We start from the raw sequence: 23,578 nt of genomic DNA, 5'->3' as shown, positions 1-23,578 counted from the left end.
TTTCTCCTCATAAATACTACGCTCCTTGTAAGTCTGTGATCTGGTTTTGGAATTTATTGAATGATGAGCATAATGCTGTGATTTTTATTTTTTATTTTATTTTATTTTGATTATGTTGTGGAATTTATTTGGAGTAATTTAGATATGCGAGCATTTGATGAATTGCGGAAATTGGAGATGTTTTTCCATGAAGAAACGAAGCGAGGTTGTTCGATTATTGAACTTTATGAGCTTGTACATCATAATGGCAACATTTTACCTCGATTGAAAGTGTCAATTTTTTATCATTGGAAACAATTTTTTGGTGTTATTGAAGTGACAAGGTTTATATTCTAGATTAGTTGTTCAAGAATACTTCTTCAACTATTTAGGTTGTGATTCGTCCTGTTTCTTCTATAGTGGATGCTTTAGTATCATGGGTCTATTGGATCTTTAAAGTGACACAACTTGGGAATTATTCATTGAATTTGGGCTGTTTGATGAATATTACGTTTCTGATATCAATATTACTGATGTCCCTATATTACTTTTTGCTCATAAAAGTGCGCAACTCATACCTTTTAATTACAGAGGGTGGATGAAGTAATAGAGGTTAAATAGTGTTAATTTGCAAAGTGGTTCATGTCATAGGTTAAAAAGAATTGTGTTATGCCTTTACTATCGGCATGTGGCATATTAGAATGATATTGAGAAATCTGAACTTTTGTCTAAATTTTTTTTTTTTTAGAATGAAAACAAGAGTTAGCAACAATTTGAACATGTTGTAGACTTTTAAGTTTTGTTCTTTCTAATTATATGATTATGATATATCCTGAATGCTATTTCACTTAAGTCAGAGTTTGAGACTTTCTTGTTGGAATATACCAAATTCATTTAAGTTGAAGCAGGCGGCGTTGGTAAATAGGGAGTTGAGGTCGCGTGATGATCTTGATGTTGATGTGAAGCCTGATATTGTTATCCCTGAGACTTTATCCTTGCTAAATGAGGCTTATGATCGGTGTGGTGAAGTTTGTGCCGAGTATGCCAAGATGTTTTACTTGGGTAAGTTTTTGCTCCTCCTTTGTAGGACTAAGATTGCTTAGAGGTGTTTAAAGGAAAAGACACAATTACTTATGTAAGATTGTTTTTATTGTATGATTTTGACCTTGTTAGCACTGTTGTTTTTTTATAGGAACTCGGTTTATGACTTCTGCAAGGCGAAAGGCTATCTGGGCAATATATGGTAAGCAAGTGGTTGCTTTGATATGTTCAACTACTAATTTATAAAACCATGTCCGTAAATGTCTAATTGACTTGATTTTAAACTCTATATGTCTGTTTTTGCTAGCTAATTGTTTTAATTACGTGGAAAAATATAACATGTCGAATCTTTTGTCTGTTTTGTGCTTAAGCACATGATAGCCAGGAAGGTTGACTGTAGTTGAATTGGATCAAACCATGAAATTTTAATAATTAAAATTGATGTGTTGTTTATTTAACAAAGATGGTGAAGGTATTCAGATTCATTTAATGCAGATAATGTTTCTTTAACTTGGGCTTTTGATAAATGGAAGCCATATGGTTGTTTCCCTCCAAAAGAAGGAAAATATAAGAAATGAGATATCAGGCAATCTTATATACTTAATATTATACTTGTTTGTGCAGTGTGGTGTAGGAGTAGGAGGACCGATGAGCTTGTCGATGGGTCATATGCTTCACACATAACGCCTACTTCTTTGGATAGGTGGGAGACAAGGTTGAAAGACCTTTTAGAGGCCGTCCCTTTGATATGCTTGATGCTGCCTTATATGACACCGTCACCAAGTTTACTATTGATATCCAGGTTTCCCATTAATTTATTATACATGAAGTTTATGAGTTATTATTTTCATGATTTGATTAAGAATGCTTGAGCGCGTTACTTCTACGTACTTGTAATATCTCTGAAATATTGGGGAAAGGTAGAATTGGGTTGTGGTTTTTGACGGAGGGTGGATTCCAGGTCGTTGAAAACTAAAATTCCTCCAATCAAACTAAATTTATAACCAAACCTACACCTAGTAATAGGGCAAGTTCGGGTCGAACCACTAGGAATGGGGGGAAGTTTGCTACAGCTAATGTCAAGCTACTTCGAAAGGTAAAATGGTAGTGTAGGTTATCTAATTCAACTAATCAAACCAAGTAAATCATATACCAAGACACTAGGGATTTAGGATCCACATGTACTTGCAATGGACACACACTAATCGGGTTGGAGATTGATTAATTCGAGTATTGCGAGGGAAGATAAACAATGCAATCAAAAGAGCTCGACAAGCTATCTCCTAAAAGTCTAGCTAGCGCCAACTATGAAAGACTCTAACTAGGAACGTCACTAACCAAGCTCAATCGACAAATGCGTGCTACAAATCAATGGTCCGTATCAATGTAGGTACACAATGCAATCTAGCATGACAATTAAAGTTAGCTACTCTTTAACTAATCACACACATGCACAAAATCAATCAACCAATTTGATCACAATGCTAAATCAATCAAAAACCCCCCAATTAGCTATGATCCATCACTCAAACATTATTCACCGCATCCCTAGCAACTAAATTACTCACTATCCATGGAAGAAATCAAAATCAAAACTAAGCAAATCAACAAATTCATCATCATCATATCAATCAAACAAATTCAATCAACTAATCAATAAACTTGAATAATCAACAAAATAATTGAAATCAAAAGCTAAAGATTGCATTAAAGTAAAAGAAATCCTTTCAAACTTTGATGAAATCAAAGGAAATGTGTTTAGAATCAATCATCAATCATCAACCATGAGTTTCTCTCTCTAAACTATTCTCTAATTCTTCTCTAATGAATTATCTAATCTCCAAAAATTATCCAATGAATTCTCTCTCAAAAAATCCCTAATCTAAAGAATTCTCCCTCTAAAAATGGAAGAAAAACCCATATATAGTAAAACTAACAAAGAGAAGTTAGTTAGATCGTCCAAAATAGACCCGTACAGGCGCGACCTTCTTCAAGAAGATGCGCGGATGCGCAAAAGAGGGTACGGAACAGGGGGAGCAACAGGCGCGGCCACGCCAGAGCACCGCGCACCCGCGCCACCACACTGCGCGGCCGCGCCATTGTCGCGCGCGCCCGCGCCTGGGAGTAGGGTAGCTCTCTTCCCCTCCAACTTGACGCTCCTCGTGCGCTCCACTTGGTGTGCTTATGAACACGGAACGTGGCAGATTCCAAACACCTTGACGGTGGGTTCAACACCGAAATTGGTGCCCCTACGGCTTGAATGCACGGCCTAAGGAAACTTGGAACTTGCACATCTCCATACTTGGGCTTCAAATGGAAGACACTAAGCATCCTAATCAATGCAAAACCCGGGATGAAACCTCGGGAATCCTTAGACAACGATCTTAACCTGAAAATGAAAGAAAACAAACAAGTAAAAGGGAAAAAGACAAAATAATCCAAGAAATACACGAAAATGGAAAATCAACTAAGCAAAGTGCAAACTAAAGAATTAAAGAGCAAAACTAAGGAAAAAGGAATGAAAAGAGCTATAAAAGCAATCTCAAATCACCCTAAAAGAGAACAAATGACTGCCATAAATGACGCTCATCAAATTCCCCCAAGCTAAACTTTTTCTCGTCCTCGAGCAAAACCAAGCAAGTAAGAAAGGATGAAAGACTTATTCAAAAATGAAAAAGAAAGACATGAGATGAGAATATACACTAAGACTCACTATTGTAGGAATCACGGTTGTTTTTAGCTACAAGAAGCCCTTTAAACCCTAAAGTCGCCTTTGAGGACGAGTGAGGTCTCGTAAAGGTTTCCTAAGAGCTTAACACATAAATCTCAACAAACAAACATGAGGCAAATCACAAAAGTAAAAGAAATTAAAAGAAATGTAAAATAAAAACCTTTACGAATTGGACTTTACAAAATGACTACACTTCAAATGAATAAACAACTTTCTTAAGCAAATAAGGGTATGCACGTTCTAAGATATCCGAGGTTGATTGAAACATAAAATATGCTAAGTGTAGAGAACTAGTAATCACAATCCACCGTCATCCCATTCAATCTTACCGCGTTCTCCCTACTAGTCTCAAATCTCCCTCTAGTGAGCATCTCAATAATTCCTCGAAGGAACCGGAAAAGAACATATTTTAGGCTACTCGACGTCTTGACTATGTATTCCCTCTCCATAGAATATAACTCATAATTTCCTCCCCCAATATGTGACTCAACCTCTAGGTCAAAAGGACTTTCAAAGGTTGTAACATAAGGGCAAAAAGGGTGAGGGTAGGCTTAAAATTTAGAATTTGGTGGTATTCCTAATTAGTGAAGCAAAAGGGTGATCAAACCTTCTCCTCATAACTAAGTAATCACCAAACAAAAACAAACTAACACCCCCAAGCTTATTCAAAGCTATACTCACAATCATATATACAAAAAGCGTAAACGCTTCTCCCCCAAACTCAAATGAAGCATTGTCCTCAATGCTTAAAAGGGAGAAAAGATTGACATCGAAATATTTTTGCATTTTCTCATTTTTCACTTTTATTTGTTTTTGCATTTTTCAAATTCATAACAGTTGTCCTCGCCTCTTTTAACTATGGACGACTTTTTCAAATTTTTGCTTGAATGTCCTTGCCTTTTTTAACTATGGACGACTTTTTCATTTATTCACTTGTCATTATTCACAAAATATACAAAATATAAGCTTGCTTACAAATAAGAACCAATACCCAAACTCATACCACAATCTCCAATCACATGATCATTTGCTTCACAAAAACCAATAATGGAACAAAAATGAAATAAAAAGCCCAAAATTCTAAATGTGGCTTGAAAAGAAGGGAAAAAGGCTCAAATGGTTAGCAAGAAGGCAAATGTAAACCCAAAAACCAAAAATAATGAAGACTTTCCTAGAAAAGAAAAATTATCACCCCGAAAAGATGCCTTTGTCCTCCCTAGATGGTTCGGTCTCGGTCTTGAGAATTATGAGTCAAGATTCTAGATTAGGTCCGCAATAGTCAAGGATCCATGCCGCTTATGCAAGTAAGTGTAGAAGGCTTGAAAAATTGTAAACCTCACATGGATGTAGCAAAAACTCACTATTGGTGTCAAATCGACTATAGGAAGCAACTACCAAACATGCCACAAATAAGTAAAATCGGGTTTCATGATCCCCCTAGTTCTTAGACCCGCTACCTTAGCATACGCCATCCTAGAATCAACCATGCATATTCTCAAACTGTGTATACCACTACCAATTAGGAAAATGTTCATTCAAAAGAAAAAGTCCGTGGGTATATAGTCCATTGCACAAGAAAGATAACAAAAAGAAAAATAAAGCCTCAAAAACTTTATACAAATCAAAAGCAAAAGGCAAGAGAAGAAAAGAAAAGAAAAGAAATGAAAGAAAAATAAAGTAAAATAAAGAAAAGAAAAATGCAAATATAAAGGAAGAGCAGGAAAATAAAGAAAGGAACAAAGATGCAAGTATAACACGTAATTCCCAATCGTCATACAAGTGATCAATTGACAACATCGCCAATGATCCCGAACACTCTAAGGTATTACAAGCATACATCCTCAAACCGTTCAAATTCTCCTAAAACTAATCCTAATCTATGCATCCAAGAAAAGTAAAGAAATAAAAGAAAAAAAATAAGAAGGATCTCACCGGGCTTCCAAGCAATGCTAATAAAAATAAGGCGAAAGATCAACCACCTTCATTAAGCTCCAAGAATCAATAGCATCATCATCAAAGCCAAGAGAAAAGAAAAATATAAAATAGAGCTATAAACAAAGAAAACGGTTAGTAACTTCAAAACAAAATAAAAGAAAGCGAAACTAAATAAAAAGAAACTACAAAGCAAAGATCAAGGTAAACTACTAAAGAGTAAGAATAAGAAAAGAAAACTAAAGGAACTATACACTAAACTAGCAACTAATCACTTAAACTACAAGATTTGGATTTAAGGGATTTGGATTCAAGGGTTTTGGATAATAGAGCTTTGGATTCATGGGAGCAAACAACATGCATCATCATCATCGTAGAAATCATCACATCAACAACATTATCAAGAGAGAAAGAAAAGACATGGAAAGCTCATAAAAACAACAATCAAACACCATCAATAATAGACCAAGGTATGCAATTATCCAACATCAAGGCAAAAAGTAGACAAGGCAATGCACAACAACAATATTGGTCACCGTGACAAACCCCTAATAAAATAAAGTTCCCCCAAGCTAAACATGAATACATCTCAACATCCCATCAATACAAAGCAAGCATCACATAAAAAAAGAGATGGAGGAAAAAGAGACAAAATAGGGGAACTAGCTACCACTCGGCCCAGCACTATCATGGTCATCCTCGTCATAGGAGAACTCGGATGGGGGAGTATAAGGATCCCATCCCCCGGTGTAACCGGGTGGCCAACCATAGTGCCCCTTGAAGTTGTCCTATTGCCAAGGGGCAAGGGGAGTATATTGCTCGGGTAAAGCGAGCGGTAGTGGATGATCGGGGTGAACATAGGGGTAGTTAGGATCACCCCTATAATCGCTCCCACCAGGAACACGGTAATCGTAGTTACCGTGCTCATCGGGGAATGAGCGAGTCACGGTGTTAGACTCCGCGGGTCCTAGCCAATATGGGTACCCGCTTGATGGTATAAGACCAAGTTGGGGTGGAAAGTATGGGTAGTTAACCCCGGGGGAGACCTCCCCACGGTTAACACTCACATCATATAAATGTTGTTGTTGGAGAAACATACCTTGTTGCATCTCTGAGATGCCTCTCATTTGATGATAAATTTCCTCGAAGTCTTGGTCATACATGCCTTCCAATCTAATTTGCATCCCCTTCATTTGTGCACTTAGAGCATCCATATCAGGGTTAGCAAATTTGTGATGTTATTGTTCTTGATGTTATCGTCGTCGTCGTTGTTGTTGTAGTTCTTCTTCTTCTTCTTCTTCATCTTCTTCTTCTCCCATCTCCTCATCATCATCACCATAGGGGAAGCGGTTACTCAAGGGTATATGCGACACATTAGGCACATCCTCTCGGTGGATAGAAGTCAAGGAGGGGTTAGGGAGATAGCACCAATGTTTGTTCTCCCTAAGCCAATCAAACACCTCATCATCTTCATTCTTGGCCAAAAATTGCACTTGCTTCAATTGTGCGATGTCCAGATAGAGGGTGCTCGAACTACTCACCGGAGTACAAGAGGGTATAGTGGTCGAGATGAAGGTTGGTTGTGAGCCTCGTAACCATACTACCACAAGGGATCTCTCCGGACACCCTTTCTTGCAACCCCTTGCAATATCTCAAGGACATGTACCCTAAGTTCAAATGACTCCGGTACTCCTCTCTAGTAGACAACTAAAGTATCCAAAGCTCCAATTGACTCATCTTTCCAAATTCTTGCTTAGGGATTATCGAATATCCCAAAAGCCTATGAAGAACCCTTAAACATGGTTGGAATACCTTGCTTATGGCGGCATACCGAGTAATGAAATCGCCTTCCCCCGATATATTCCCTTAAATCCTCATCAATACCCAATTTGATCATGTCTTGTTGAAATTAGTGCCGAGAGGGTTTAAGGGATCGGTTCTTTTTTAGCTTGGCATATCGAGTTTTTTGGATTGGGTCATTGATTTTTATCTTAGGCAAAGGAGTAGGTTGTCATGTTTGGGAGATAGAGGGGTTTGAACAAGGTTCTTCGATTGTGATGTTGGTTTTTCGTTTCTTAAAGGAAAAGGCTCGAGCAAGTTTCGACATTGTGTTTTCCCCCAAATTTATCAACTCAAAATCCAATCAATCAACACCACAAACATCACAAAAATACCACAAAACACTTTCAATCACCAATATCACAACTCCTTAACCAATAACTGTAACACCCCCAAATCTCCCTCTACGGAAATACTAGTATAATACGTATAATTATACCGTAGAGATAGACTTAGGTGTATTACCGCCGCGTGATTACGCAAGGCTACTCAACTTACTAACAAAACAATACTTTGCAGCGGAAACTTCAAAACTCTCCTTTATTAATAATAACTATGAATAGAAACCAATGTTATGAGTACTCAAAAATAGATACAAAGACCACGATTCCTAACTTAGTAAAACCAAATCCCGGGACTCCAATGCATTAATGTATTCACTTCACCCGAAATAACACTGCTTACCATTACGGTAAACAGGGCGAACCAAAACAAATAAGAAATACGGGTTAGCAAAATATGCTAAGTACGGTAAGTGCAAGATAATTAAACTCAATTTATTTGCAAACATGCTTTTGAAATCAATTCCAATAATTATTTCAATAATTCCAAACTCATGATTCAAAACCAATTCTCAATATTCAAATCCCAATAATCAATAAAACCAATTTCAATTATTTTAAAACCAATTAAACCAATTCCTCTCCTAAGTGTGCACACCCCCCAAGCTAGTCTCCTTATGTTACAAGGCTATTCTTGAGGAAAGACCCGGTCATACAAAGTCCAAGGCCTTATCAAAATACCAAAACCGCATAGTGGGATTACTAACATGCTTATAAAGCATAAATAATAAATTTAATTCAATGATTAAATAAATCCTCTTTAAATCCAATAATTCCAACCTTTAATAATAATAATAATTCAAACTCCCTTTTTTTTTTATAAAAATCCAACAAGCTTTCAAAACCAATCCTTTTTAAACATGAATAATAAATTAATTAATCAAAACATGTTATAAAAATCAATACTCCAATTTAATTATTAAAACCAATCTTTTAAACATACCTTTATTTCATAAACCATAATTCAAGTCAATTTAATTCAATCACCATAAAATCATTCAAACATGCTCATTTAAATCGATCACTTTCAAGGTATCTAGCCACCTAACGTACCTTGATCCTTGCTTAGCCAAAAACACTTCAAAAGAACTCTCAAGTAGCTTGATCAAAAACACCCTACAAATAAATATAACCTTAATTAATATAAGGTTAACAAATAATCACAACAATGAAATTAAAAACCCCCAACTATATGTACATGAACCTTTTAAATTAATTTTCATAAACATCATTAAAAATCTAATTTATATAATTAAATCTACTCATAATAATTTTTATAAATCCCCCATAATAATGATAATAATAATTGAATAAGGGAAGAGAAAGAGAAAAGATAAGAAACCAAGGAAAAGAGAAGAATTGGATTTTCGTTGGAAAGAATAGGCAGAACTTGCAGAGGCTATAACTCCTTCGACATAACTCCAAATCGGGTGATTCTTGAGCCTAACCTCAAGGATTTTTCAAGAGGAACAATCTTCTGTGAAACAGCAATACCCCAAAAACTGACTAGAAGTGCCCGAAAATTGGCTTCAAAGATAAACGGGATGATTTGTGTAAAAAGAGGAGAAGAAAAGAAGAGAATTGGTGTGAAGAATGTGAGAGGTATGGAGGGGTATTTATAGGCTAGCTCATGCAAGAATTATGGTAAGAGAATTTGGGAAAAATTATGGTAAGTAGGGTTTAAGGGATTACTTGGAGAAGTGAGTAAAGATTTAAGGAAAGTTTTGATATTAAAGAGATTGTGTATAATTGAATATGGAAGGTATGATTGTCATGAAAAATATTAAGGAAATTGGAATTACTTGGGGAATAATTAAGAAGAATGAATGGAAAGGAAAAATAATGATTGGATATTAAAAAGATGAAGAATTAGATTTAAGGAAAATAGGAGATTTTAAGGAGATAATTAAAAATACAATTTACCAAAAATATTTTTCCCAAAATCTACATGGGATGGCCGAAATTTTTGAGCTTTCCTAAGCTCATATTTTCGGCCCTCCTATTTAGTACTTTAGGAAATTATTTTGCTAGTTTTAAGGAATTAAAATAATTGTGTAAATAATATTTATTGTAATAAATAATTAAATAATAAAATACTAAATATTCACCAAATAATTTAACTAATAAAATCAGATTTTCTCTTAGGAAAATCCGAAATTTATCAGCCAAATAAATGGGATTTTCGGACTTATTAAAATAATAATAAAATATAGCTTTTGCCTTAATTAAAATATCCAAAATATATAAATAATCCGGTTTTTAAAATAGGATAAATGGATAATAAATCTTATCCAAAATAATAATTTGTTTTTAAAATACTTTTGGCGCCAAAATTCAAATATCGTTTTGGCTCCAAGATTTAAATAGTAAGTTAAATTACTAAAATACCCTTTTTAGAAAATAATAATTAATTAATTAATTAGGAAAATACGTATAAAAATACGGGGTATTACAATAACACCGATCACACAAACAACACCTTACTACCAATATTCAAAATTTTCAACTTCTCGCAATCACCACCAATTAAACCAAATTTGCTTCACAAACATACAACAACACAATGTGAGTAAAAATCAATCAACAATCAACACAAATAATCAACCAAATATCACATTCAATCGACAAATTCATCAAAACACATACTACTACTATTCACAACCATAAACAATCAAATTCTTGCAACAATAAGGTATAAAAGTGTAAATAAGAGTTTAAAAAGATGATTATACCATACTAGAAGCAAGATTGAACAAGAATTAGCCACCAATTCCCACCAAACCGAAAAGCTCCAAATTTGGTCTTCAATGGAGGAGAGAGATTGGAGATTTAAAATGGAAGAAAGTAGTATGATTATTGGTGTAAAAGATGAATTTGTAGAAGAAAAATGTTGATTTTTGATGGATTTCCGATGAATTGGTGATGAAATATGTGAGAAATGGAGGTAGGGTCTCGGTTCTTTAGAGTGAAAATGAGGGTCGTGCGTTGAGGGGAAATGAGGGAAAGAAAGAAGAAAGAAAAGAAATAGAAGCTCGGTGCTGCCCAGAAGCGCGGCCGCGCGACCCAGATGCGCGGCCGCGCGACCTGACCGCCTGCATGCGCCCGTGTCTCGCGCGGCCGCGCCCCTTCCTAGCGCCCGCACCACTGCGGCTTCCTTTCTTGAAATTGTTACTTGGTTTTGCTCCAAAAGAAGAGGGTAGCTCTGCCGTGCTGGTGCGTGCGCGCACATACACTGTGCGTGCGCACCAGCCAAGGCCAAGGGGGGGCTTGCTCCTTCTTGTGCTTACTCTCGTGCTCGCGCTCTCATCGACGCTCACGAGCGTCATGATCAAGTGATACCCACGAGGGGGGCAGATCAAAAATCACCCAATCAATCAATCAATCAATCAATCAAAGCCTTAATCCCAAAAGTGGGGTCGGCTAACATGAACCAAATTTGATTATTCCGTGTAGTCATCAACATAAATCTTTCTCCTCCATCCCTTACGATCCAAAACTTCATCCTCACGTAAATCCATGCACTTCATATCCTTCCTCACTCCTTCCAACCAAGTCATCTTTGGTCTCCCTCTTCCTCGTTTAATCCCTCCATGGTCCCACTCTTCCACTCTTCGCACCGGTGCACCCTCGGGTCTCCGTCTTACATGTCCAAACCAACGCAGACGATTTTCCCTTAATTTATCTACAATGCCCGCCACACCTACTTTCTTGCGAATAACCTCATTTCTGATTCTATCTCTTAAAGTGTTTCCACACATCCACCTTAACATGCGCATTTCCGTAACCTCCATCTTTTTAATATGCTCTTTCTTAGAAGCCCAACATTCTGTACCATAGAGCAACACTGGTCTTATGGCAGTCCTGTAGAATTTTCCCTTCAACTTTAAGGGAATGCTGCGGTCGCATAACACTCCCGTGGCCGCTCTCCATTTAAGCCACCCTGACTTAATCCTGTGGGTCACGTCTTGATCAATGTCACCATTCTTCTGGATGATCGACCCTAGGTACTTAAAACATTCACTCATGGTCAAATCCTTTCCATCCAAACTCACCACTTCATTGCTTGTCCCCCTCTGAGTGCCAAAACGACATACCAAATATTCAGTCTTACTCCGACTTAGCTTAAACCCTCTAGATTCCAACCTTTGCCTCCATTGCTCCAACTTGACATTAACCCCATCCTTAGTCTCATCCACCAAAACGATATCATCTGCGAACAGCATACACCATGGAACCTCATCTTGAATTGGTCTAGTTAATTCATCTAGAACCGTTGCAAAAAGAAAAGGGCTTAATGCAGACCCTTGATGCAATCCGATTGTAATAGGGAAATCTTTTGTCAACCCTCCGCATGTCCTCACATTTGTTGACACATCCCGATACATATCCTTAACTAGGTCTACATACCTTCGTGGGATACCTTTCTTCAACATTGCCCACCAAAGTACCTCTCTTGGCACCTTGTCATATGCCTTCTCTAAATCAATAAAGACCATATGAAGATCTTTCTTCTTTACCCTATAAAACTCCATCATTTGTCTTATCAAATGGATTGCCTCCATAGTAGATCTCCCAGGCATAAAACCAAATTGGTTATCTGAAATGCTTGTGCATGCCCTCAACCTTTGTTCAATCACCCTTTCCCACAACTTCATAGTATGGCTCATAAGCTTAATTCCTCGATAGTTAGAACAATCTTGAGCGTCTCCTTTGTTTTTATAAACCGGGACCAAGGTGCTCTTCCTCCAATCTTGTGGGATCCTTGTAGCCGTCCATATCTTGTTGAAAAGGTTTGTTAACCAATCAATACCAATCTTACCCAAACACCTCCACACCTCTATCGGTACCCCATCAGGGCCAACCGCCTTCTTAGGTTTCATCTTCCTCAGTGCAATCTCCACCTCTACTCTCCTAATCCTTCGCACATACTCCATGTTGATTTCTTCATCACTCATAGAGGTATCTCCTATCACAACTCCATTACTTCCATTAAATAATTCATCGAAGTACCCCTTCCACCTGTCCTTGATGCCCTCCTCTTGCACTAGGACCATTTGGTTCTTATCTTTGACACACTTCACCATGCCAATATCCTTCCTTGCCTCTTGTCTTCTCTTTGCCATCTTATAAATGATCCTTTCTCCCTCCTTGGAATCAAGCTTTTCATAAACCTCCTGATATGCCTTTTCTTTTGCTTGGCGAACAGCTGCCTTTGCCTTACTCTTAGCCTCCTTATACGCTGCAAAGGTTTCATCACTCCTACATTTTCCTAAGGCTTGATAGCATTCCCTTTTTTGCTTAATTACTGCTTTCACCTCTTCATTCCACCACGAAGTATCTCTCTGTACCGAAGTTCTTCCCCTTACTTCCCCTAAGACCTCTTTGGCCACTCTTAGGAAACAGTTCTTCATTCGTAACCAGGTCATGTCCGGATCCACCTCTCCATCCCAATCCGCTTCTTCAATTACCTTTTCTGTAAAAACCTTAGCTTTTGCATCCCTTAGGGTCCACCATCTTATCCTTGGTTCTTCTTGTCTAACTTTTTTCTTCGCCTTCTCTTTCAGACGAATAGTCATTACCAATAGCCGGTGTTGGGTGACCACACTCTCCCCTGGGATAACCTTACAGTTTATGCAACTTTGTCTATCTATGCTCCTTGTGAGCAGGAAGTCTATTTGAGTTGCATTTGCTCCATTCCGAAAAGTTATCAAGTGTGAATCAAAAATCACCCAAAATCACATAAACTTTTTTTCAAAAATCACTTGTTCATGATTAAAATTCACGAGAACGCTAGAACGAGAGCGCAATTGCACATCATTTTCTCCTTCACCTTAATTCAACTCAAACCTCTTGAAACCTTCAATATTCACGAAAATTGTCGGAAATCTTAATCAACTCAATCCCGAGGTACCTTACCCTTTCATCTCAAAATTCGATAAAATCGAACATATTCTCATAAAAAACACGAAACACCTTTCCATTGCTTATGCTTGCTTGAAATAATCCAATTCCCATCAATTTAACCTATCAATCCAAATAGAAAACAAGTGAAAGAAAGGAAAACAAAAGAAAAAAATTAAGAAAAATAGAAATCAAAAGAAAAGGGTTAGAAAACCGGGTTGCCTCCCGGGAAGCGCTTGCTTAAGGTCCTTAGCTCGACCCTTCCTCCAAATCATGGAGGGTCAAAGAACACCACCTTGTTCAAAGTGGTGGATAGAACAAACTCCACTTCAATTTTTAGCAACCTCGCATTGTTGCTAGATGAAACTTCGCTTGATGAAACCGCAAAAGCAAGCCTCTCTTGCTTCAACTTCATCCTTTTCTTCCTAGAAGCTCTCGCCTTCTTCTTTGCCTTGTTCCTTCTTAGTAGACGGTTTCTCACCATCCACACTCTTGGAATCATCCTCCTCCTCTTGAGGGTAAAGCTCAAACCAATGAGGAATGTCAATCACCTCCTCGTCCATGGGCTTGGACAACTCCTTTTTCTCTTCACTAACCTTCTTGCAATCAAAACTCAAAAGCACATCATCACAAATCTCGAGAACATCATCAGTTGAAGAGTCAATCATGCATACATTATCAATGGAGCGAGGGGAATTAACACACAGTTCCATTAACAAAGGACAAGGACTCATGCATCGGTTTTAGCTCAAAACTTGCCTTATTGCTACCAACTCTTAAAGTGATTAGGCCTCCCTTAACATCAATCAAAGCTCCCGAAGTATCTAAGAAAGGTCTACCTAGAATGATGGGTATGTGGTCATCTTCTTCAATTTCAAGCACAATAAAATCTACGGGAATAGTAAAACCACCTGTCTTAAGGGGAACATCCTCAACCCTTCCCTTGGGGAACTTAATGGATCTATCGGCCAATTGCAAAGTCATGTTGGTAGGAAGAAGCTCTCCTAGCTCAAGCTTCTTGAAGACGGAATAAGGCATGATACTAATGCTAGCACCAAGATCACACAAATGCATTTTCAAACAATTTTCCTTTAATTTTGCAAGGAATGGAGAAATTGCCCGGGCCTTTTATCTTTTTGGGTAAGTCATTGTGAATCAAAGCACTACAACACTCCCCAACCTCTACTAAATCTAGCTCATTGCACTCTCTCTTGCCACTCAAGATATCCTTAAGGAATTTGGAATATCTAGGCATTTGGGTCATAGCTTCGGTGAGAGGGATTGAAAGATGAACTTCCTTCAGCATATCAAGGAACCTCCCAAATTGTTCATCAATTTTGTTCCTCAAAAACTTTTAGGGGTATGGAAGGTCGGGTTTTCTCACTTCCTCTTGCACTTTCTCAACACTTTTCTTTTTCTCTCACTAGTAGAAAAAGGCAAATGCCCACCGGTTCAAAACCCCTTTATGCCACCGGTTTTGAACCGCTGGGCATTTGAGGGGTGGCAATTCGTCATCGAAAAGCCATCGGTTCAAAACCGGTGGCAAAAACACCTATTGCCACCGGTTAACCGGTGGGAAGAAATTAATATGCCACCGGTTAACCAGTGGTAATACTCTTCCCTCTCTTTTTTTTTTTTGTTCTAAATCTAATTGCCATCGGTTAACCGATGGTAAAACATGGTTTTTTTTTTTTTTTTTTTTTTATTTTTTTTTATTTTTTTTGTACAATTATAATAATAATAATATAAAAAAACCATGTAAAATACAAAGCAAACAACATCAAAATAAATATAACAGATGCGCAAAAGACAATGAAATATAATCACATTTTATTCAAATGTAAATTGTTATTGTACAATACAAAAAAAAAATACAATGAATTATAATCAGACAATGAAATTCAACGTTAAATTGTTATTGTACAATACATAAAAAAAAAAAAAAAAAAAAATTATAACATCAAAAACAACATCGAAATTCAATTGACCCCAAAATTTTTCGTAAATCAATTAAACCCCAAAATTTTCAAAAATCAATTCACCCAAAAATTTCGAAAATCAATTACTCCCAAAATTTTCGAAATCAATTAAACTCAGAAACCCAGAAATCAATTTCGAAATACAATAACATCTACTAGTAAAATAAACACAATCAATTAAACCAAAAAAACCAGAAAATCGGCTAAAAAAAAAAACCAAATAATTCATGAAACTTCCAATGTCAATTAAATCCAGAAAAATTGGCTAAAAATCCCAAAAAAATCAAGGCATTTGACCACACAAATTAAACCTAGAAACCAAAAAAAAAATTAAACCCAGAAACCCAAAAAAAATTAAACCCAAAAACCCAAAAAAATTTAAAAAAGACACCTTCATTCGTTGAAAACCTTTGGTGTTGTTGCGGCAATGGTTAGTGGCGGTGGCGGTGGTATGTTTTGAGGGGAAAGAAGAGGAGGCCTTTTAGGAGGGCTTCGTTGTGGTGGTGTTGCGGAGATGAAAGAGAAGTAGATCGAGAGAGAAGGAGACGAGATCGAAGGGGGGAGAAGGAGTAGGAAGGAGACGAGATTGAAGGATTGAGAAGGAGTAGATCGAAGGATTGAGAAGGAGCAGGAGAGAGGTGAGTTGAGGAGAGAGAGGAGAGAGGAGAGGCTTGCTTAGGGTTATACGGAGTATATAAATGGCATTATTTTTTTAAATAATGCCACCGGTTCAAAACTGGTGGGATTAATATTTCCCCACTGGTTCGGTTTGAACCGGTGGCTTTATCATTTCACCTAAATCCTGCCCATTTTTTCCCCACCGGTTTTTAAAAATCGGTGGGCATAGCTCAGTGCCTTTTTATAATTTATACTAGTGTCTTGAGCTTCCTCTTTGCTCACATTCTTTGACACATCGTTCTCTTCTTTCTCACTTGAGTCACTCCTCTTCTCATCCTCCTCACTCATCCTAGAAACTCTCTCTTCAAGCACTCTCCCACTCCTTGTGGTAATAGAATAGACGGGTTTCTTAGGATCAACTCCTTGAGAAGGTAATGAAGAAGGACTGGCACAATCTTTCAAGGTATTGGCTAGTTGAGTGATTTGGGTCTCAAGCATTTTGTTGTGTGTCATCATCTCGTTGAATTTCTTGTCACTCACCGCCATGTAAGTGTTTAAAATTTTTGTTTGGTTTTCAATGATCTCCTCCAAGTTAGTTCTAGAAGATGAGGGTTGAGCATAGGAATCATCACCTTGGGTCTTTGGAACAAAACCGGGTGGGGGAACCCTTTGAGCATTGTTTTGAAAATTTCCCCTACCTTGGTTGTTCTAATTACCCCTATTTTGATTTTGACCATAACCTTGATTATGGTTACCATAACCTTGGGGTTATGATTTCCATAATTTTGGTTTTGATTTGGCTACTATAACCTTGGTTGTTATAGTTACTTGGGGAATTTTAGTTCCCTTGGTTCCTATTACCACCACTAGGGATGTCAGTGGGGCGGGTCAAGTAGGAGACCCGCCCCAGTGGGGCGGGGATGGGTCTCGGTTTGGCGGGTGGTGGGGCGGGGATGGGGATGAAAACGATACCCGCCATGGGTGATGGGGCGGGGGTGGATTTTAAGTTGTACCCGCCCCGCCCCACCCGCCCCACTTCGTACCCGCCCCATCCCCACCTCATACCCACATCTATATACTTTTATATTATTTTATAAAATAATTACGTGAAATAAATATTAATTATAATATTTTGTACTACACTTATATTATAAACAAAAATGTGTTTAATATTAAGAATTTTTTTTAATATTATAATTCGTATTAATTATGTAGGATTGTGTATTTGAGACATGGAAATTTGATGGGTCTTGGGTGGGGATTAGGCGGGGATGGATATCCAAGTGGGGGGTGGGGCGGGAATGGTTTTAGAGTTGTACCCGCCGGGGCGGGGATGGAGATGAATATTAGACCCGCCGCGGGGATGGGGATGGGGATGAAAATGTTAGGTGGGGATGGGGATGGGAAGACCAACATCTGCCCCGCCCCGCCCCATTGACATCCCTAACCACCACCTTGGTTATAGTTGTCAAAATTCCCATGGTTGTTGTAATGTTTATTCCATTAACCTCTTTGATTCTCAAACCTAGAATCATTATTGTTTGACACATAATTCACATGCTCATTCACATTTCCATCTTGATCATCACAAACACATGCATGAGGGCAATTAGAAGCATCATGATCATACGATCCACAAACATCACAAAACAAGCATCCACTAGGCATATTACTAGAAGAGGGAGAGGGTTGAGAATTAGAAGACATACCTCTCCCCTTAGATTGGGAGGGAAGATTCGAAACTTGGAAGGTAGCACTTTCCAACTTTGCCTTGATAGCGGACATTTCCTTCCCCAAGTTTTCATTTGTAAGGATAGATTGTTGATTGCATTTAGATGATCAACCGAGTACACCTAAGAGCTACTCTTGCTAGTTGACTCACTTTCTCCATCTTGCCAATCTCTATAGTACCTCACTACGTCTTCAATTATGTCTACCACTTCCTCCTCCGTTTTATTCATAATGGGACCTCCGGCTCCTCCATCTGGACATGACTTTCCTCGAGGACTAAGGCCACCATAGAAGATTTGAATAATTTGGTAAGTAGGAATTCCGTGGTGAGGACATTCTCTTTGATACTCCTTGTACCTCTCCCGTGCTTCATAGAGGCTTTCACTAGGCTTTTGCTTGAAACCTTGAATCAAAGCTCTAGCCTCCACCGTTTTCTTTTGTGGACAGAAACGGGATAGAAATTCCTTGGTCATTTCATCCCATGTCCTTAGAGAATTTGGCTTGACCTCCTTATCTAGCCATTCCAAGGCACACCCTATGAAGGAAAAGGGAAAAAGCTTGAGGCAGATGAATTCTTGGGAAATTCCATTCACTTTGATAGTGTTGTAATACTTTTCGAACTCCTTGAGATGATTTAATGGGCTTTCATGCTTGGCCCCACTAAATTGTCGCCTCTCTATCAAAATGATCATTGCCCGCCTTATTTCAAAGTCATTTGCCGGTGTTGTAGGTGGAGCAATACCACTCTCAAATCTATAGGCACCGGGAGTTCCCAACTCCTTCAAAGCAACCCTTGGTACCTCCCCCATGCTTCCTTGTTCTTCTTTTTGAAATTCTTCTTCGCTTGAAGAGCTTGAACTCAAAGATCGTCTAGCAACTCTTATCCTTGCAATTTTCCTCTCAATCTCAGGATCAAGTGGTACTAAAGTCCTTCCTCTTGTCCTTTGCATACAATCTAAAAGAAACAATTAGTAGCACGGCTACAAGTGTAGCTTAAAAGAAAAAAATCTTTTTGTATTTTTGAAATGAAATGAAATAGACTCAACAACAATAGCAAACAACTACGCCAGTCCCCGGCAACGGCACCATTTTGGCGGAAGGTGAATTCTAGGTCGTTGGAAACTAAAATTCCTCTAATAAAACTAAATTTATAACCAAACCTACCCCTAGTAATAAGGCAAGTTTGGGTCGAACCACTAGGAATGCGGAGAAATTTGCTACGGCCAATGTCAAGCTACTTCGAAAGGTAAGATGGTAGTGTAGGTTATCTAATTCAACTAATCAAACCAAGTAAATCAATATATCAAGACACTAGGGATTTAGGATCCACATGTACTTGCAATGGACACACACTAATCGGGTTGGAGATTGATTAATTCGAGTATTGTTAGGGAAGATAGACAATGCAATCAAAAGAGCTCGACAAGCTATCTTCTAGAGGTCTAGCTAGCGCCAACTATGAAAGACTCTAACTAGGAACGTCACTAACCAAGCTCAATCGACAAATGCGAGCTACAAATCAATGGTCCGTATCAATGTAGGCACACAGTGCAATCTAGCATGACAATTAGAGTTAGCTACTCTTTAACTAATCACACACATGCACAAAATCAATCAACCAATTTAATCACAATGCTAAATCAATCAAAAACCCCCAATTAGCTATGATCTATCACTCAAACTCGCTTCACTGCATCCCTAGCAAGTAAACTACTCACTATCCATGAAAGAAATCAAAATCAAAACTAAGCAAATCAACAAATTCATCATCATCATTTCAATCAAACAAATTCAATCAACTAATCAATAAACTTAAATAATCAACAAAATAATTGAAATCAAAAGCTAAAGATTCCATTAAAGTAAAAGAAATCCTTTCAAACTTTGATGAAATCAAAGGAAATGTGCTTAGAATCAATCATCAATCATCAACCATGAGTTTCTCTCTCTAAACTATTATCTAATTATTCTTTAATGAATTATCTAATCTCCAAAAATTCTCCAATGAATTCTCTCTCTAAAAATCTCTAATCTAAAAAATTCTCCCTCTAAAAATGGAATAATAAACTATATATAGTAAAACTAACAAAGAAAAGTTAATTAGATCGTCCAAAATAGACACGTACAGGCGCGGCCTTCTACAAGAAGATGCGCGGCTTCGCAAAAGAGGGTACGGAACAGGGGGAGCAACAGGCGCGGCCGCGCCAGAGCACCGCGCACCCGCGCCACCACACTGCGCGACTGCGCCATTGTCGCGCGCGCCCGCGCCTGGGAGCAGGGTTTTTCTCTTCCCCTTCAACTTGACGTTCCTCGTGCGCTCCACTTGGTGTGCTTGATGAACACGAAACATGCCAGATTCCAAACACCTTGACGGTGGGTTCAACACTAAAATTGGTGCCCCCACAGCTTGAATGCACGGCCTAAGGAAACTTGGAACTTGCACATCTCCATACTTGGGCTTCAAATGGAAGACACTAAGCATCCCAATCAATGCAAAACCCGGGAAGAAACCTCGGGAATCCTTGGACAACGATCTTAACCTGAAAATGAAATAAAACAAACAAATAAAAGGGAAAAAGACAAAATAAACCAAGAAATACACGAAAATGGAAAATCAACTAAGCAAAGTGCAAACTAAAGAAAAAAGAGCAAAACTAAGGAAAAAGGAATGAAAAGAGCTATAAAAGCAATCTAAAATCACCCTAAAAGAGAACAAATGAGTGCCATAAATGACACTCATCAGTTTTATTAACTCATGACATTCAATAGTAGAAGCATGTTCGGTTGTTTATATTTAAAAATTGCGACTCACAAAAATACTAATTCTAATATTAGTTTTGGGAAAAGGCTCAATCAGGAGACTTGTTTTGAGTCTCATAATACGTTGTACTCCGCGTATTATTCAGTTATCCTGACTGTGTGTATTTGTTTGGCAGCCATTTAAAGACATGATTGAAGGAATGAGGATGGATCTTAGGAAGTCTAGATACAAGAACTTTGACGAGTTATACTTGTATTGCTATTATGTTGCTGGAACTGTTGGATTGACGAGTGTTCCTATCATTGGTATAACACCTGAATCAAAGGCGTCAACCGAAAGTGTCTACAACGCTGCATTAGCTTTGGGGATTGCAAATCAGCTCACTAATATTCTTCGAGAAGTTGGGAAGAGTAAGTGCAACTCAAATTTATGTTATACTTCCTGTCATCTTCTTGGTAACTTTTCAATGATAAAACATGATGTCTACTGTTCATTTGATTGCTGCATATAGTACGTGTCTTTGGGAAATAGGCATGTGCCGAATGTCACTGTTGAACAACTTAAAAATGTCTGTTGATCGAATGTACTTGTACCCTTTTCAATGATGTAATTGACTAGTTTAAAATTTTATGTTACTTGGGCTTGGGTATAGTGTCTGGTTTTTATCAAAGCATCAAACTTAGCTATTTGATAAAGAATTTCCATGTTTTGGTCCCATATGATGTGTCAAGTGTACATAAACATGTCAAAGTGTCAAGAATACAACTTAGAAATATTGAAAACATAAAGTAGTAACTAGGAATCATAGAACTTTGATAATATCTTCCATGATAATTATATCTTTAAGTACTACCTAAAATTAATGAAAATACGAAGTTGAGATGCCTTCTTATCTATTATTAGTACTTTTTATATAATAATCAACTTTCATGCAACTGCAACACCTTACTTTGATTTTCTTTGGTTTACTGCAAGGAGAGGACGGGTTTATTTGCCACAAGATGAATTGGCGCAGACAGGTCTTTCAGATGAAGATATATTTGCAGGAAAGGTTACAGAAAAATGGAGGACTTTCATGAAGAAACAGATCAAGTGAGCCAGGATGTTCTTTGATGAAGCAGAGAACGGGGTTTCAGAACTTAGTGCAGCTAGCAGATGGCCGGTAAGCATTTAAGATGTGTTATACGTTGAACTTTCCTTTTTATTATGATTGAATTACTCCTAGATTATTCATTTTGTTTTTCCTTGAGTGATTTACACTTTATACAGTCTGTTTCCTATACTTCATATATCAGTGTCATATATTTTTATGTTGTAAGGCATGTGCATGAGTCAATCAATTCCTCAAGGAGAGAGAGAGAGAGAGAGAGAGGAGGGGAGGGGGGGGGGGTATTCTAACCATTTTTAATAACTTAATAATCTATCATACTTCACAATCATCATTTTGCTGATTCTGTCTTTCTTTTCTCCGTGGGTTCAATGCTGCATGCATGTATGGAGTGGGAATTGCATTGTTCTGCCTATTTATCACCAGTCCATAGATTTGATTATTTTTTGTTTTTAGTATCAAGACCAATATTATTTTATATCAGGTTTCGTGACATCCTTGATTTGAAGCATGTGATTATTTAGTGCTTTTTGTGCAACTATTACTCTTCTTAACATCAATCTTCTGAACCTTGAACATCTGGATAATAACCAAAGTTAAAAGAACTACAGAAATTTTACTGGAATAGAAATAGTGTTTGTGTTTTTTTTTTTTTTAAAGTTTTTTTAACTAATAATGAGATTATCACACTCAAACTGAAGTGTGAAGGAAATTCTGAGAATCTTCCAAGCTAATCCCAAATTCTTAAAAAATTTCAGGTGCAAAGCATTGGAACTGCATGAAGTCGCTGAGCTTTTTCTAATGTGAGCCCAAATTTTTACTCGAATTTCTATCTTCTATGGCAGAATTTCTCCTTCCAGCTTCCAATCAAACTTGTGAATTAGTGATACCAAGTTTTTATTTTTGAGCTTAATTTAAGGTAGTATTGCTCTGCTTGTTGTCTTTGATTGATACACACTCCGAGATCTCATTTCTTTGTTTGTTGATATAGGTGGCTATCGGATGATGTCATCTATACGCAAGGCTGCTGCTGTAGCTGCTGCCTCGCCCAGGCTGCTGCTTCGCCTACTGCTGCAGCAGCTGCTTCCTCGCTGTGTTGTGTTACATTGGTTTGACTTGTATTTAACAGTGACTTGGGACTTGTATTTTATTTTATTTTTTTGGACCAAAATTGTAATACTACGACCTTTTTTTAATAAAAATATGTAAGTTTATATATATGTTAGTGTTTATATATCAATTTAAGTGAAAAAATTGAAAAAAAAATTATGTTTTTGGGCCATTTTTGGCACCAGTTTTGACCTGGAATCGGTGCCAAAAATCCGGTGGCATAGGGAGGTTTTGAACCGGTGCCATTCTACATTTTTCAACTAGTGATATCCACTTCACGCTGACGAGAGCGAAACGAGCACTAAGACTTTTGGCTTCCCAATATGTACTCATAAATGATGAGCTATATAAAAGGGTACCTAAAGGTAGAGCTCTCCTATGTGTAGGTAAAAAGGAAGCTCAAAGAGCAATGAGAATAGTCCACGAAGGAGTATGTGGAACTCACATGAATGGCAAAATGCTAGCCCAAAAAGTAATGCGCCAAGGATACTATTGGACTACCATGAA

At 37.7% G+C, this 23,578-nt stretch overlaps 1 non-coding gene and 1 pseudogene across 2 annotated transcripts; both read left to right on the top strand.

Moving 5' to 3' along the window:
- Positions 1-56: 56 nt before the first annotated feature.
- LOC145585096 (phytoene synthase, chloroplastic-like) lies at positions 57-23,179 on the top strand (annotated as a pseudogene). Its single transcript, XR_014100556.1, has 7 exons — positions 57-1,041; positions 1,172-1,222; positions 1,645-1,822; positions 21,029-21,263; positions 21,829-22,015; positions 22,720-22,764; positions 22,953-23,179. The product of XR_014100556.1 is annotated as a phytoene synthase, chloroplastic-like (transcript).
- Positions 18,411-18,516, top strand: LOC145587198 (small nucleolar RNA R71). The gene has a single exon (XR_014101221.1). It is a non-coding gene; the product is annotated as a small nucleolar RNA R71 (small nucleolar RNA).
- Positions 23,180-23,578: the final 399 nt, after the last annotated feature.

The sequence above is a fragment of the Chenopodium album genome, chromosome 16 (genome assembly GCF_948465745.1).
Source record: "Chenopodium album chromosome 16, dcCheAlbu1.1, whole genome shotgun sequence".
In the NCBI taxonomy this organism is placed as follows: domain Eukaryota; kingdom Viridiplantae; phylum Streptophyta; class Magnoliopsida; order Caryophyllales; family Amaranthaceae; genus Chenopodium; species Chenopodium album.
Note: the sequence above shows the minus strand (reverse complement) of the source record. Positions and strands in the feature narration are given on the sequence as shown.